The sequence below is a fragment of the Eschrichtius robustus genome, chromosome 3, assembly GCF_028021215.1.
Source record: "Eschrichtius robustus isolate mEscRob2 chromosome 3, mEscRob2.pri, whole genome shotgun sequence".
Taxonomy (NCBI): domain Eukaryota; kingdom Metazoa; phylum Chordata; class Mammalia; order Artiodactyla; family Eschrichtiidae; genus Eschrichtius; species Eschrichtius robustus.
In genome coordinates this window covers 31,785,472-31,801,636 of record NC_090826.1, presented here as the reverse complement: position 1 = coordinate 31,801,636, position 16,165 = coordinate 31,785,472, and the positions used below count along the sequence as shown (strand labels likewise).

General features: G+C 46.4%; 1 protein-coding gene and 1 long non-coding RNA gene across 2 annotated transcripts in view; one reads left to right on the top strand and one right to left on the bottom strand.

Moving 5' to 3' along the window:
• The first annotated feature begins 3,109 nt into the window (after nucleotides 1–3,109).
• Nucleotides 3,110–16,165, top strand: part of RHBDL2 (rhomboid like 2) — a 53,547-nt gene continuing 40,491 nt past the window's right edge. Inside the window, exon 1 of the mRNA XM_068539563.1 lies at nucleotides 3,110–3,328. The gene's annotated coding sequence lies outside the window, so the exon portion shown is untranslated. The remainder of the gene's footprint in view (nucleotides 3,329–16,165) is intronic.
• LOC137762128 (uncharacterized) overlaps nucleotides 11,101–16,165 on the bottom strand; it is a 63,980-nt gene continuing 58,915 nt past the window's right edge. Inside the window, exon 3 of the long non-coding RNA XR_011073499.1 lies at nucleotides 11,101–11,318. This is a non-coding gene — a long non-coding RNA (uncharacterized lncRNA). The remainder of the gene's footprint in view (nucleotides 11,319–16,165) is intronic.

Here is a 16,165-nt window from a genome sequence, read left to right as displayed (position 1 = left end):
TGTAGCACAGGGAACTATATTCAATATCCTGTGATAAACCATAATGGAAAAGAATATGAAAAAGTATATAGGTATAACCGAATCAGTTTGCTGTACAACAGAAATTAACACAACATTGTAAGTCAACTATACTTCAATAAAATAAAGTTTTAAAAGTGGGGATATGACCCTGGCGTTCACCACAGTCCAAGGTCAGGCTCTGAATTTTTCAAGCTTAGAAACATGAGCTTGTCAATATTTCAGAACCGAAGTGATTTGTAGGTACTGATCCACATGAATGAGATCATAAGCAACCAATGTACAAACCCTGAATGAGAATTTATTAACTTACAAAATGTATTTAAGAGTATATCAGCCCTCCCCAGATCTGTTTTTCAAATACCTTTTTGAACCCCAACTCAATGCCGAACCCTGTGCTGGGTGCTGGGGACACAGAGATAAATTAGATACAGGCTTTGCTCTCTGAGAGCTCCCTAACTTACGTGTGTGTTGGGTGTGGGCAGACACCTTTGCTCTCTGAAATCACACAGCTTGGGAAGCCAAATCACAATCAGGAAGCAGCTCATTGAGGGTGAAAGAAGAACAAGGGAGGTTGGTTGGAGGGTTGGACTGCTCAGTGAGTGGTGTCTTCGGCAGCCTGGGTCCTGCTTTACTTGGTGGGGAGAACTGGGTACTGGAGTTGACCAGGCACAGCCACTGTCCCTGTGCAGTTCTGCGACCCAGCACTGCCACTGTTGGCTTCAGATGCTCTTTGCACTTTTATGGCTGCCCTCGGTCCTTTCGAGCAGGACCTTCTTTCTGTAGACAGTTCCCGTCTTACGGGAAAACTCCCTCCAGTCCTGGGAGCCTGTGGTGTTGGTGGCATTCCCCACGAGTCTCATCCATTTCGCAATGATCTTAATGTCATATCACTCAGGACACTATCTGCTTTCCCTGGTTTCTCACTCCCTGAGGGCCCCTCACTCTTGCCTCTTTGTTAATCTGTGTCATTCTGATTGGGTTCTCACCACCCCTCTGTGAGCCTCTACATTACTTTGGTCATGTTTCTCTCATCCTAACCGTTTTTTCAAACATTTGACAATTTCCTTCAATCTTTGGTTGAACCTCTTTCCCTCTAACTCCGAACAGGTGACCTTGCCACCTACTTTAGTTAGAAAATAGGGATGGGGTGCAACTTCCTTAAGCTCCTGACAAAAGGTTCTAGTGCTTTGGGGCATCTCCAAGTGCCACCCCTCCCCACTTCAGCCTACTTCCTCTGTCCCTTCCAGTTCTCATCTGCTTTTATCACCTTCCTGCTCAATCCCTGTAGTGCACAGGATGCCTGGTGCTATAGACTGAATTGTGTTCCCTCTCCCTCCACTTCATGTGTTGAAGCCCTAAGCCCCCGTGTGACGGTGCTGGACATGGAGCCTCTGGGGGGTAATTAGGTTATGAGGGTGGAGCCCTCATGATGGGATTAGAACCCTTCTAGGAAGAGACAACAGAGAGCTTGCTTCCTCTCTCTGCTTTCCACCATGTGAGGATACGGCGAGAAGGTGGCCATCTACAAACCAGGAAGAGGGCTCTCACCAGACACTGATCTGCCAGCACCTTGATCTTGGTCTTCTCAGCATCCAGAACTGTGAAAAATGAATGTTTGTTGTTTAAGCCACCCAGTCTATAGTATTTTGTTATAGCAGCTCGAACTGACTCAAATCCTTGGCTCTCACTACTGGCCTTTCCTCTTTCTTTCCCCTGCTCTATGCTCTGCATGTCCCTTGATGTTTCCCAGAGTCCTGTCCTAGATTTCCTTTTCTCCTTTCTCTGGTCTCTCTCCCTGAGTGATCTCATCCACTCCCAGGGCTTCAGCTGCTATTTCTGTGCAACTCCTAAATATCTTCTTCCCAGCTGTTTGCTTCCCCTCTGTGAGATACTAGAAAATACATATATTGGTCTCTGCCCCCGGTTCCTGGCACAGAACTCCTAAAACTGTTGTAATTTCCTAAGTGATAAGAGCGCTGCAAGCATCTTTTTGTTGTAATATTTGGTCTTTGACTCTGTCCCTGACACAGAGCTCTTAAAACCCTTGCAAACTCCTAAGTCCAGATAAGAGTACAAGGAGCATCTTTTGTTCGAACAAGGCCGCTCTGTGTGGGCTCCTGAATGGGAGCTGGTCACTAGGAAAACCCAGCCAGTATTAGAACACTGGAATTTTCAACCCGGCTCCCTCCACTCCTTTAGAGAGGATAGAGGGGCTGGAAATGGAGTTAATAAATGATCATGCCTACGTGAGGAAGCCTCCATAAAATCCCAATAGTAGGGGGTTCGGGGACCTTCCAGGTTGGAAAACACATCCACCTAGCGGTAGGGTGGTACATCCCAACTCCACGGGGACAGAAACTCCTGTGCTTGGGACCCTCCCAGACCTCGCCCTATATATCTCAGGAAGGGAACACGAGAACCTCTGATCTGTAGCTAAATTGGACAGAAGTTGTGGGTAAGCTGGGGACCTACTTCTTGCAATTGGCTTCTGAAGTGGAGGGCAGTCTGAGCCCTTCACCTGTGGGATTTGACACTCTCTTCAGGTAGATCATGTCAGAACTGAGATAAATTGTAGGACACCCAGCTGCTGTTGCAGAACTGTTTGGTGTGGGGAAAACCCACACATCTGGTGTCAGAAGTGTTGTGTGGTAGTCCTATATGAGTAACGGAGAAACACAGGAGGGAAGACTGTTTTTTTTTTTTTTTTTTCCTTAGTCGCCCTCCCACCATCCATTCTCTCTACCCGGCTCTGCCTTGCTCCGTGTCTTGGGGCGCTGACCCCTGTGGATTGCATCAATAAGCTCTCTTGCCCTCCGGCTTCTTGTTGAGTTGAGCCAGTGAGAAGAATCAGGAAATAGGAAGGCGGGAAAAGAAAGAAGTCCTCCTGCTGAGGTCTTTCCCCAGAGAGCTAAGAATGCCGGGCAGGAGACCCAGGAGGGTAGGACTTGGAAGAGGATCGGAGTTCAGGGCCTCGGCCAACGAGAAAGAGCAAAGGGGCGGTCACAGGCTCTCTGGCTCAGACCCAGGCAGGCGGAGCGAGAGAACTCATTCATCCAGGGCCAGCCCAGGGCTGAGACTGCCGAGCTGGCTGGACCGGCCCAGGCCCGTCTCAGGGCTGGGAGCGGATTTCCTCGGGCTCCCTCCCCCGGGGGCTGGGTCGGAGGGAACCTGTGCGGAGGATTTTAGTTTGGGGAGGGACCTAGGAGTGCCTGGCAGGGAGGGAACTTCAGGGCAGCTGAGGCAGTCCCTTGGCCTGGAACACGGGGAGCAGCCTGTCCTGCCTGGAACGGCCCTTGGCCTCCCCGAGGTAAGCTGCGTGAGCTGGTAGCTGGCGGACCGGGTCCCTCTGTCTGGCGGGTTGGGGGAGAGCCCGAGGCCCAGAGCCAACCGTGGGGTGCCCCTTGGCAGCCTCCTTCCGCAGTAGCCGTCACGAGTGGCCGCTTGGGACCCTGCCACTTTCATTTTAAAAGTTGGCAGCACGTTGGGCCAGGAGTCAGGGGGCTGGCTCTGACTCACCCCCCTCCCCCATGGCCGGAGGACCAGGTAATGCCATTGCGCCTCCCAGCGCTGGTCAATCACTGGCCTTCTTTCTCTCCCTTCATCCCATTCTCCTCAGTGACTTGCCTCCCAGTTTTTTCCTCCCTCCAGCTGAGCCAGACGCTAGTCCTCCTGTGCTGCCGGACCTCTGCCCCGGAGACCACAGCCAGGGGAGACATCTCTGGCTTCTTCCTGCACAGCAAGTCTCCAAGGTTATTTGTTTCCTCCTTCCTGGTACGGGTGTCTGAGGGATTCTGTTCACTCCTTCATCTGTTACTATTCATTCGTTTATTCATCGTTCTTTGAGCAAGTGGCTGGATCCTCTCTGGTGGGTAGGGCTGGGGTTGGGTAGGGGTGGGGTTAGTTTGGGGTGGGACACACAATTTCCTCTCTTCCTGGGAATAAGAAAACTGAAATTTATTTCACAAATGTGTAGTGATCGTCTATAATCTGGTGGCCAGCGTGGCAGAGTGGAAACTCATTTTGGAGTCATAGACATACTTGGATTTATATCCCGCCTCTTCCTGAGTCTCAGTTTCCGTATCTCTAAATAGTATTGTTATGAAGATGACATGAGAAGGTACATGTCAAGCACCAAGCCGAGTGCCAGGCACACACTGGGGCCTCAAGAAACATCTCTACTCTTTCCTTCTTCTTTGGCCCCCTTCCTGCCATGCCCCTCCCTAACTGCCACCTTCTCTATCTTGTAAAGATGTATCAGACACCCGTGGCCTTGAAGGCACTTGGGCAGACCTGGAAACACTGAGCTGGGAGTGAAGAAGGTGGTGGTGAAGGGAGGGGCTGAATAGGGAAAGCGCCTCCTGCCGGTTTGAGGTAAGAACACCTGCCAGGGCTGGAACCTCTAGTTGGAAGGAAAGGAAGGCTCTCCTGCTGTGTTTCTGAATTTGCATACTCACACTGAGCCAAAGATAGGAACTACCAGTTCCTAAAACCAACTCTGCCTGGCCTCAAGTTACAGGCTTGTAAATGCATAATCTCATTTAATCATAACCCTGTTACATTATTTTTTTTAAAAAATTATTTATTTATTTATTTATTTAATTTATTTATGGCTGTGTTGGGTCTTCGTTTCTGCGCGAGGGCCTTCTCCAGTTGCGGCAAGTGGGGGCCACTCTTCATCACAGCGCGCGGGCCTCTCACTATGGCAGCCTCTCTTGTTGCGGAGCACAGGCTCCAGACGCGCAGGCTCAGCAATTGTGGCTCACGGGCCCAGTTGCTCCGCGGCACGTGGGATCTTCCCGGACCGGGGCACGAACCCGTGTGCCCTGCATTGGCAGGCAGACTCTCAACCACTGCGCCACCAGGGAAGCCCACCCTGTTACATTATTAACAGCCCCATTTTACAGATGAGGAAATGAAGATACAAACAAACAAAGGGATTTGCCTAAGGTCACATGGCTAATAAGTAGTGCATCCAGAATTCAAATCTAGCTCAGACTCTAGACTCCATGGGCTTTGTTTAACTCCTTGCTGTCCTTCAAGCTTCTGTGTATCAGAAAGAACAAAAGGGCATCAGCATTCCCCCAACTTCCTAGATACTGGCTTCTCACTTCCTGTACATCTCCTGCTCTGGGCTGCTTCATCCAAGTGGGAAAGAGCACACTCCTTCCCTGATTCGTTTATTAATTCACTCATTCATATTTCATTCATTCAGTCAAGTGCTCTGTTAGTCCCAAGAGGGCAGGGACCATGTCTGTGTTCACAGTTTATAACAAGCACCCTATATGTCCCTGATAGAGAAATGTTCAATGAATCCTTTGTGAGTAAATGAATTCAACAAACATTAATTGACGCATTCTGTGGGCTCCATAATAGGGATTCAAAGATGAAGAATCCCTATTAAGAATCTATCTTCAGGGCTTTCACAGCCTTGTGGAGGAGACAGTGATAATACAAAGAAGACAACTGTACCTTAGACAGGAGCAGAGGTTGCTGAGGGGACTAAGAGCGGCATTTAATTTTACCATGTCTGCTTTGTTCGCTACTGCATCCAGTGCCTAGCACCATGGCATGCACACGGTAGATGCTTAATAAGGCTTTGCGGAGGAGGTTTAGGATAGTCTTGAAGACAGTGTTAGGCCTTTCCCAGAACAAATTAGAGAGAGAAGATATTCCAGCAGAAGGAGATGCTCCTGAAAAGGCCTAGTGGAGGGTGGGAGCTGGAATTGCATGGGGCTTAGTAAGGCTGAAACTAGTGGTTACCAGTGGGGAGAGGGGAGGGGGAGGGGGAGGGGGAAGGGCAAGATAGGGGTAGGAGATTGAGAGGTTCAGGCTACTCTGTGAAAAATAAGCTGCAAAGATATATTGTATAGCACAGGGACTATAGCCAATATTTTATAATAACTTTAAATGGATATAATCTATAAAAATTTTGAACCACTATGTTGTACCCCTGAAACTAACATAATATTGTAAGTCAACTATACCTCAATAAAAAATTAATTAATTAAAGGCAACAAGAAAAAAAATGAAGGTGGATTCTCTCATAGACAGAAAATTATTCTGGTTTGACTCACTGGCTTGACAGTGAGGACTGGTTTTGACAATTGGATTGTATGGTAGACATTTTCCATAAACTGAACAGGCTAAATCTGTAGCTCCAAGGCTTGGATGAAGATATATCTAAAGCGTGTCTCTAATAAAGACTATGCCAGAAAATTCTGTCTTGGAACCAATTTTAATTTGTGAGAAATAATTTTAGTTGTTGACTTAAAAATGTATGAGAGTAACATAGCTTGTCCAAAATTCTTATGGGGATTCATGAGCAAAAAACATGAAGACTACAGGTGTATGGCATAAATAGCATCACCGGCCAGGTGCATCATGGTGGGGATCCTGATCAGGTGAGGTGAAGTGGCTTGCCTGGAGGTAAGAGGGGGCAGAACCGGAGCAAGAACCAGGGTTTTCTGAGTGCGGTAATTGTAGTGCTCTTTCTATGACCCCAAACTTCCTCCTTCCTTCCTTCTTCCACTTACTTGATGGTTTATTCAGCGAACACTTAGTAGGCACCTTTAGATGGAGTAAAAAAAAGAAACATTTCCTACCTTCCTGGAGCTTACAGACAACAAATAAACAAACCAGTTATTTTTAGATAGTGGTAAGTACTAGAAGTGAGTTAGCAGGGGGATATGATAGCGAATGTGGGGTGGGCGGAGGTTGGCCTGCCACTTCAGAGAGGCCCGAAAAGGAGCTAGCCTTGAGGCAGGAGAGAGCTTGGTGTGTGCCTGAGACAGGAAGACGCCCCGTGGCAGCAGCACAGAGATGTTGGGGGAGTGGTAGAAGGCTACAAAGAAGGCAGGAGCTAGGTCACGCAGCATTTATCAGCCATAGTAAGGATCCTGTATTTATCCTGAAGACAATGGGACACCGCTGAAGGATTTGTAAGCAGAGAGTTGATGCACTCTGATTTATGGTTTGGTTTTGTTTTGGAAGGGGGGCAGGAGCGGAAGCAGAGATGGAGACTAAATGGGAGGCTCTGGCAGGTGAGACACCTGCAGTCTACCCTGCTGAGGGGTATGAAGATGAACAGTGTTAATGGGAAGGCAGAATGGTCTGGGATGTCATGTCGTCTTCTAGTTCTCCTGAGGAGTGCTGGTAGCTATTGCTGTATAACAAATCACCATGAAACGTAGTAGCTTCCAACAACAACCATTTGATTTTGTCATGATTCTGTGGGTCTGGAATTTGAGTTCAGCTGAGCAGTTCTGCTGCATGTGGTGTCAGCTGGGGTCATTCCCTTGGCTGTATTCAGTTGGTGGCTGAGCTGGGCTGGAAGGTCCAAGAAGGCTTCACTCATAGGTCTGGCACCTTGGTGCTCTTCTATGTGGCCTCTCTCTCCGTGTGAGTAGCTTGGGCTTCCTCATGGCATGGTGGCCTCAGTGTAGGTTGACCTTCTTATATGGTGTCAGGCTTCAAAGAGGGAGCATTCTAAGAAGAACAAAAGTGGGACTGCAGATCTCTCCAGGCCTGGCTTTGGGAGGTACCCAGCACTACTTCTGCTGCGCATTATCAGTCAAAACCAGTCACAGGACTGGCCCAGATTCAAAGTGGGGAAACAAACCCACCTTTCACTGGAGGAATGGCAAGTAATATGCTCCGTCTCTAATCTGCCACACTGGGCTTCTGGAAACTGAATAACCACAACTACCCTGATGATGTTGACCCACTTTTAAATCTAAACCACAGTTTAGTAGTCTCGCCCTCTTACCTGCGGTTTTGCTTTCCCCTGGTTTCACTTACCTGAGGTAACCTTGGTTTGAAAATATTAAATGGAAAATTCCAGAAATGAACAATTCATAAGTTTTAAATTGTGCATTGTTCTGAATAGCTTGATGAAATCTCGAGCTGCCCTGCTCCATCTGGCCCGGGATGTGAATCATCTCTTTGTCCAGTGTATCCTGCCCGTTCACCTAGTAGCAGTCTTGGTTATCAGTTGAGGTATTGCAGCGCTTATGCTGAAGTCACCCTTATTTTACTTAATAATGGCCCCAAAGCACAAGAGTAGTAATGCTGGCAATTTGGATCTGCCACAGAGAAGCCATAAAGGTGAAAGTTCTCGACTTAATAAGGAAAGAAAAATGGGGACTTCCTTGGCAGTCCAGTGGTTAGGACTCTGCTTCCATTTCAGGGGCACTCTGCATCCCTGGTAGGGGAGCTAAGGTCCCACAAGCTGCATGGAGTGGCCAAAAAAGTAAATAAGGAAAGAAAAAAAATCGTTGCTGAGGTTGCTAAGATCTATGGTAAAAATGAATCTTCTGTCTGTGAAATTGTGAAGAAGGAAAAAGAACTTCGTGCTAGTTTTGCTGTCTCACCTCAAACTGCAAAAGTTACAGCCACAGAGAGTGATAAGTGCTTAATTAAGGTGGAAAAGGCATTACATTTGTACAATAAGGTATTTGGAGAGAGACTGCATTCACATAAATTTATTACAGTATATTGTTTTAATTATTCTATTTTATTATTAGTTATTATTTTTAATGTCTAATTTATAAGTTAAACTCTATCATAGGTATGTACCTATAGGAAAAAAAACATTGTATGTCTAGGATTTGGTGCTATCGGCAGTTTCAGGCAACCACTGAGGGACTTGGAATGTATCTCTGTGGATAAGGGGGGACTACTGTATACTGTGTTGGAACAATTTATAGTCTTTATTCGCCACTGGATAGGGAGGGCCTGGGGAACAGGAAGCGGTTTTGTTTTTGTTTTTTTCTTTGTGTTTCCAGAGCCTAACATATACAAGGCATTCAGGGTATGTTGTCCAATGAAGTCACACATCACATAAGAATTCATTGGTTATCAAACCATAGTGTATATGAGAATCCCCTGGGAAGCTGTTAAAGAGACAGGCAGATTCCTGGGCAAGACCCCAGCCCAGAATCCAAATCTCTAGGGCAGGGGGTTTGCGTCTTGGCTGCACATTAAAAAATCCCAGTGCCCAGGCCCTAGCTCCAGAGGCACTAATTCCACTGATCGGGGTGAGCTCAGACATCAACACTGTTTTACAGTCTCCTCAGACAATTCTGATGTGTATCCAGGGTTAAGAACTACTGCCCTAGGATTAGAACCAGCCATCTTCACCTGACTTCTCCAGATGATTCTGAGGTAGGTGGTGACCAGCTGTCCTTGGTGTGCCCAGGACTATCCTGATTTTAGCACCCTAAGTCCCATATCCCAAGAAATCCCTAGTCCTGTGCAGATCAGCACAGTTGGTCATTATCCAACCGTTATTTAAGAAACATTGTAGATGAGGCAGTGAAAGCCTTTTTGAAAAATACCTGGAAATATCTAATGAAAGCAACGATTCTGCCTCCTTACTTAAGGGACTGAAATAGTATCATAATGTTATCAAACAGAGCCAACTCTTTGAATTAAGGAGGATTGTTGCAGAGCGCCGTGCTCTGGTGGGCTAGGTCATTAACCTAGTTAAATAGTGTGTCTGTCTTTGGGAATTCTTCCAGACTCTATTCCTTAGTGTACATGAGGCAGCTCTGAAAGCCTGACCACAATCAATAAGGATGATGTGTTGAGGATAGCATGAGATACAAGATGAAGTTTTTGTCTCTACACCAGTACGTATTATTATTACTATTATTCGTATTATAATAGAGTACACAAATATATGTAATATCTTAAATAGCTCTGTGGGGTGGCAGTGGGGTATAGTAGAGCAGCTCAGGATCTAGCCTCAGAAGAATGGGATTTTGCTCTGGCTTTGCTGTGACTAGGTGTGCAATCACGGGTGCCTCTTTTTGCCTTAGTCGTTCATCTGTAAAATGGGAATAAAAATGGTGTCTTCTTCACAAGGCAGCTGGGAGGCTTCATCAAAATAACATAAGTGGGACTTCCCTGGCGGTCCAGTGGTTAAGACTTCACTTTCCAACGCAGGGGGTACGGGTTTGATCCCTGGTCGGGGAGCTAGGATCCCACATGCCTCGTGGACAAAAAACCAAAACATAAAACAGAAGCAATATTGTAACAAATTCGATAAGACTTTAAAAATGGTCCACATCAAAAAGAAACAAACAAACAAACAAACAAACAAGTGATGGGAATTCCCTGGCAGTCCAGTGGTTAGGACTCAGCACTTTCACTGCCGTAGGCCCAAGTTCGATCCCTGGTTGGGGAACTAAGATCCTGCAAGCTGCATGGCATGGCCGAAAATTTAAAAAACAAACAAAAACAGAAAACAAACAAACCAACAAACAAATCCCCACAAGTGAAAGTGGTTCTGTGGATTGGGAAGGGGAGGTGTCACGATTGTCTTTGAATGGGAGAGACACAAAGAAGTTATTCCACTGAGAGGTCTTGTACATGACCAAGGTCCTGGTGCCCCCACCCGCGGAACCGCAGCCACAGCTGTGGGATTCCCTCCCTACCTTAGCTGCTCTCACAATTGAGGGCAAGTGTGCTTTGCTTCAGAAGGAAAACTTTTGGAAAAGGCGGTTTGCAAAGGCATTTTTTTCTTTTTTTGTTTTAAAATCCTTTGCCTATTTGTTTCAGGTGTATCCTCAGAGATGTAGCAAAAAGAAAACAACCACAACCACAAACCCATAAATTTGAAAAGCTGATTCTTAATTTCTGGAGCTAAAAAAGCACTCTTTCAGGCTATAACCACACAGTGATTGCTGCAGGCCTCTGGGATGGGGCATAATAATGGTTTGCAGTGTGATGAAGGAGGCTGTTAGTTTCTGTGGCCCCGAGGCCAATGTGGCCTCTCCAATTACCAGGTTGCCTAGCAACACCACCAAAAGTCTCCCCATTAGGCCCAGCTGGGCAGCAATTGGGTACACCCAGCCTAGTCTGTCGCCCAGCCTCCTGGGCACCCTGGCCACATCAAGGCTGGACTCGGCCTCTGCAAGGGCCTCCCTGGTACCAATGAGTGGGTGGGCCAGCTGTTTAAAAAAAACACAATTCAGATGTTTGAAACCTACTTGTTTGAATGCAGCTGGGAAACAGCACAAGTGAATGATCGAAAGCCTCTTCTGCCAAAGGCGAGTTGTCCTAAGATTGGTGCCCTTGGCAGCGCTCTCCTGAGTGAGGTGAAGAAGGGAAGGTGAGCCTGACTTCGTCCTCGGGTTCTCAGAGAATCAAATCCTTTTCCTTTCCTGGACGCCTGTCTCCATCTTGATTCCCTGTGGCAGTAATGGGAGTGGTGGGGATTCCCAGCCCTGCCTGTCAGTTCTTCTGTAGCTCCCATCTGGGAACTCTCAGGGTCTAGTCTGGGCCTGTCTGGGGAGCTGGAAGAAGAAGAGGGAGGTTAGGGAAGAGGGAAGGATGGGATGAAAAGAATCAAAATAAATATGCACACTTCTTGAACACTTGTTACCTAGAGATCACAGGGCAGAGCAACACACGGGGTCTTTGGAGTCAGACACCTTCAAAGGCTCCTGTCCTAGCCTTCTCCTCACTAGCTGTATGACCTTGAGCAAGTTACTCTGGAAGCCTGAGTTTCCTTATCCATAAAATGGGAATGTTATTATCCCACCTTACAAGGTTGTTGTAAGCAGCAATGAAGTGAGTGCTCGTAAAGTGTTTAGCACAGAACCTGGCACACAGTAGGCGCTCACTATTATGGCAACTCTTTTATTTGATTCTTACAATAATTCTGTAAGATATTGCGCGAAGTAGAACTCGGGTCTTCACAGTGCCAAGCACAAGGACTGGTGCTCCTCAAAGACAGGTGACAGTCCCTTTTGTAACCCCTACGGTATGGTGGCTCTGCAGGTCTCCTCTGACAGCTCAGTGATGGCAGAATGATGATGGAGAGGGGAGGGCGTGTGCAGAGGAAAAGTGTGAGGGGAGGTGCTTTTCAATATAAAGTAACATAAAACTCTTAGTTAACGTGGTGTATGTGGAATTCCTCTCTCCTTCCCTTCTTCCTTCCAGTATTCTTTTAAATAAACTTCATATTTTGGAACAATTTTAGATTTACATAAAAGTTGCAGAGAGTTTGTTTACCTTTTACTCAGATACAAGTATTTTCTGAACACCTGTGCACCAGGAACTTTCTGGGCATGAGGAATACAGCAATAAAACTGTGTCTGCCTTCCGTTGGAAGATCACAGAGATTGTGAGATGGAGTGGACCTTGGAGAGCCTTGTCTGTGGTTCTCAAAGGTGCTGAGGCCTCCACCTCACTGGTATAAGTGTCAGAAATTTACTAAATCTATTAAATTAGTTTCTTCAGGACTGGGGCCCAGGAATCTGTATAAAAGCAAATATTGAAAAACAAATGCCTGAGGGGATTCTAAGACATAGCCAGTGTGGGGAACTGCTGGTCTAGTCCCCACTGTTCCCTGTGCAGGTGAGAGGACTGTGGCTCAGAGCTGGGAAGGGACTTGCTCCAGGTCACACAGCCCGGAAGTGGCAGAGTGAGACCGAAAAACAGATCCCCTAGTTCTGTGCTGTCCCTACACTGTGTCTCCCAGACACAGAACAAGAAATGAGTTTAGCTTGCAACAGGAAGACCCCAGATAGAGTTTAGAAGAGTTTCTTGGCTATTCAGGTGTAGTAGTTAGGTCCTTGGTTGCAAGGGATTCTGATTCTGATTCTGGCTGACTACACCAGTAAATGAATTTTATTGAATGCCCATTGGGTAGTAAAATTTTAAAAATCTATTTCGCTCATCGTACTCACACTTCTGGCACCAAATGTGTGGGTTTTCCACACCATGCAATTCTGACACTGGCTACCCCACAGATTAAGGGCTCAGTCCCACAAGACTGCTCCCTACTTCAGATGCCAACTGCAAGCCTGGGCTTCCGGTGCTTCTGACCAAATGGCTATTAATTCGGGGTTTCTGTGACCTCCCCCCCGCTTGTGTTCTATAATTTGCCAGAATAGCTCACAGAACTCAGGAGAGGGCATTACCTACTATTATCAGTTTAGTATAAAGATTACAACGCAGGAGGAGCCAAATGGAAGAGATGCATAGGGCAAGGGGAAGGGACGCAAAGCTTCCGCACCCTCTCTGGGTGCATCACCTTCCCAGCACCTTGATCTGTTCTCCAACCTGGAAGTTCTCCAAACCCATTTGTTTAGGATTTTTATGGAGGTTCCATCACATAGGGATGATTGATTAAATTATTGACCACTGGTCATTAAACTCAATCTCGAGCCCTTTTCCCCTTCCCACAGGTGGGGACTGAAAGTTCCAACCCTCTAATCACATGGTTGTTTCCTCTGGCAACCGGGTCCCCCCCTCTAAGAATCACTTCATTAGCATAAACTCAAGTACAGTTGAAAAAAACTTACTATGAATAACAAAAGATACTCCTCTCACCCCTATCACTCAGGAAATTCCAAGGGTTTTAGGAGATCAGTGCCTGGAGCTGGGGATGAAGACCGAATATGTATTTCTTAGTATATCACAATATCATGGTAGATCACAAAATCACTGGAAGGAAGCAAAGTTTGGGAAATAAACAGAAACACACGGAGACCAGGCACCTATAAGTACACCAAAATCACAGAGCCAGGTAGGCAAAGACAGCCCCCTTGTCGCTGTTGCATGCTCGTTGCTTCAGCCTGCATCAAAGACACAGCTGGCATTGGATTCTGGGTGCCACACTGACTCCAATGGCAAGGCTGGATGGACACCAGATACTGCTGCCACCGCTTTAAAGTGCACTGCTGTCAGAATCTTCCCCATCCCCAGCTCCAGTCCCCAAAATTCTAAGCGAATGCAGCTGATTGTTCAAGCCTAGGTCACATACCTGAGCTCTAGCTGCCTAAGGACCTGGAAAAGTGAGTACTGAGCATTTTTAGCTTTTGTACTGGGAAGTGGTCCCTGCTGCCCACCCAGATTCATGAGATGAGGAATTCGCCGAGAAAACTGACAAATGACCATTACACGCGTTATCAAAAGAATACGGTGGAAGTGTTATAGAACCAAACCGGGGTTGACTCGCCTACACGCTAAAGTCGATCTACTGACACCAGGTTTTGGTGAAGGAAAGTGCAGTGTTTACTGCAGGGCACCAAGCAAGGAGTCCAGGGCAGCAAGTGCTCACAAGACCTGAATTCCCCGATGAGTTTCAGCAAAGCATTTTTTAAAGGCAAGGTGAGGGAGGGGTGACCCAAGGTATGTGATCAGCTGGTGCACAATTCTCTGATGGTGAGGTAACAGGGTGGTAATCACAGGAGTCAACATTATCAATCCTTAGGCTCCAGTAGGCCTGGGGACTATGTGGTCACGATCATCAGGTAGTTAACGTCTTCCATTTGGTGGGTGTTTTAGCATCTGCAAAACAACTCAGGAAATGTGCATCAGATACTATTATCCAGGTACTTCAGAGAGGAGCTAAAGCAGAGGATATGAGGCAGAGGTCTGTCCCAGGAAGACCCCATAGGGTCCTGCTCGGTTATGGAAGTCATTGACTTAAAATTTTCTGGCTATAATTTATAACAATTTTGGGAGACACTATGTGGTATTGAAACTGCTAGGTGGCATTTCGGGGGGCTCTGAGGACCTCCAGTCCTTTATGTCTCAGCACATTAAGAATTCAGCGAGAGGCAAAGTGATAGATAAGAAGTGATTTATTGGAATAGGACACTTGTGATGCTTACAGTCGGGCGGGTGAGAAGGTGCCGTGCTGGAAGAACTTAGTGAGCTACAGTTTTATAATCAAAGGAAAAGTGGGGAGGGGGAAAAAACCACCTTCCTCATTCTTGAGTAGACGTCACGCTTCCATCATCAGCTCCTCCTCTATGTTGGGGCGGGGAGTTTTCTTGTCCCTACGTGGTCAAGCTGGGACTGTCATGGCACTATGGAAAAATTATTTCAGGTCTCAGTACAATGAGGGTCTTTCACTTTGAAATGTCACCTTTCCATAAATTATTGTTTTTTAGGTGTGCAGAGAGCATGTCCTAAGGGTCGTTAACTTACTGAGCTCACTGGACAGGATGTGGGTCTCATGCCACCATTGTGTTATTGTTTTGGGGCATGTCTCATGCTTCTGTAGCATGGTTTTGCTGCTAAGCAAGCCTGCTTGGTTTTATGGTTAAGCAAACCTGCTTTCTTGAGAGATCATTAACTTACAGGGGTCTCCCATAATTTTTTCTTTACTTACAATCCTCTGGTGGAAATAACTATTTAGCTACTTTGTCCCTTTACTCTGTCCATATCAGTATGTAGTGAATGATGGCACCTAAAAGGTCTTTGGAAAAATCCCTTTTCCATGTCAAGTCTCCTGGGTAAATCTTTTTTTTTGGCCACACTACGTGGCATGTGGGATCTTAGTTGCCCCACCAGGGACCGAACCCACACCCCCTGCGGTGGAAGCGTGGAGTCTTAACCACTGGACTGCCAGGGGAGTCCTAAATCTTCTTATGGAAATCTATTTTGCTACAGATTTTTTTTTTTAAAGGCAGATGATTGTTCTGGATAAATGAGCGCAGCCTGCTCTTTCCAAACCTTGGCCAACACACTGGCTCCATGACTTGTAACACGAGCAATGCTTGTAGCAGGTAAGGTCAGGAAGTAGGAAAGTTCTTTCCACTTTTCCTCTTCTTAAGAATAATTTCTAGCTTGAAGGGAAGGTCTTTGGTTCTTGAACGTCTCCATTTTTAACCAGAAGGCTATGAGTCTTTTCTACTCTTCCAACATTCTTTTTAACAATTTACCGCCAGTTGTTCCCTAAGGGTAGGATGAGAACATTTCACGGCAGTGCCACCCACTTTTGATCTGAATGTGTGTGTGTGTGTGTGTGTGTGTGTGTGCGCGCGCGCGTGTGTATTTCAACAAAGAGTTGGCAGCTACTTGCTGCAGATAAGAGGTAGGAGGTGAGGCATAATATCAAGTCAACATTAAAGAAAGCTCAAGAAACCTGCATGATCTTTGCTTAATGAGTAAGAAAGCACAGTCAGTGTAGTAAACAATTTCACTCAATGAGTAACACTGTGATGAGAGTGACCAAGTAAATAATTTGATAGCCGTGAATGTTTTTATATCTCTGTGAGACTATAATGTATTGTAATCATTGCTGGCTTGTTTTGAGGCTCTTGTGCTGTCAAACTGAGCCTCTGAAAATTCTGGTAATCTAGAAAATTCAGATATTCTATCCCAACTATGACCTATAGAACCC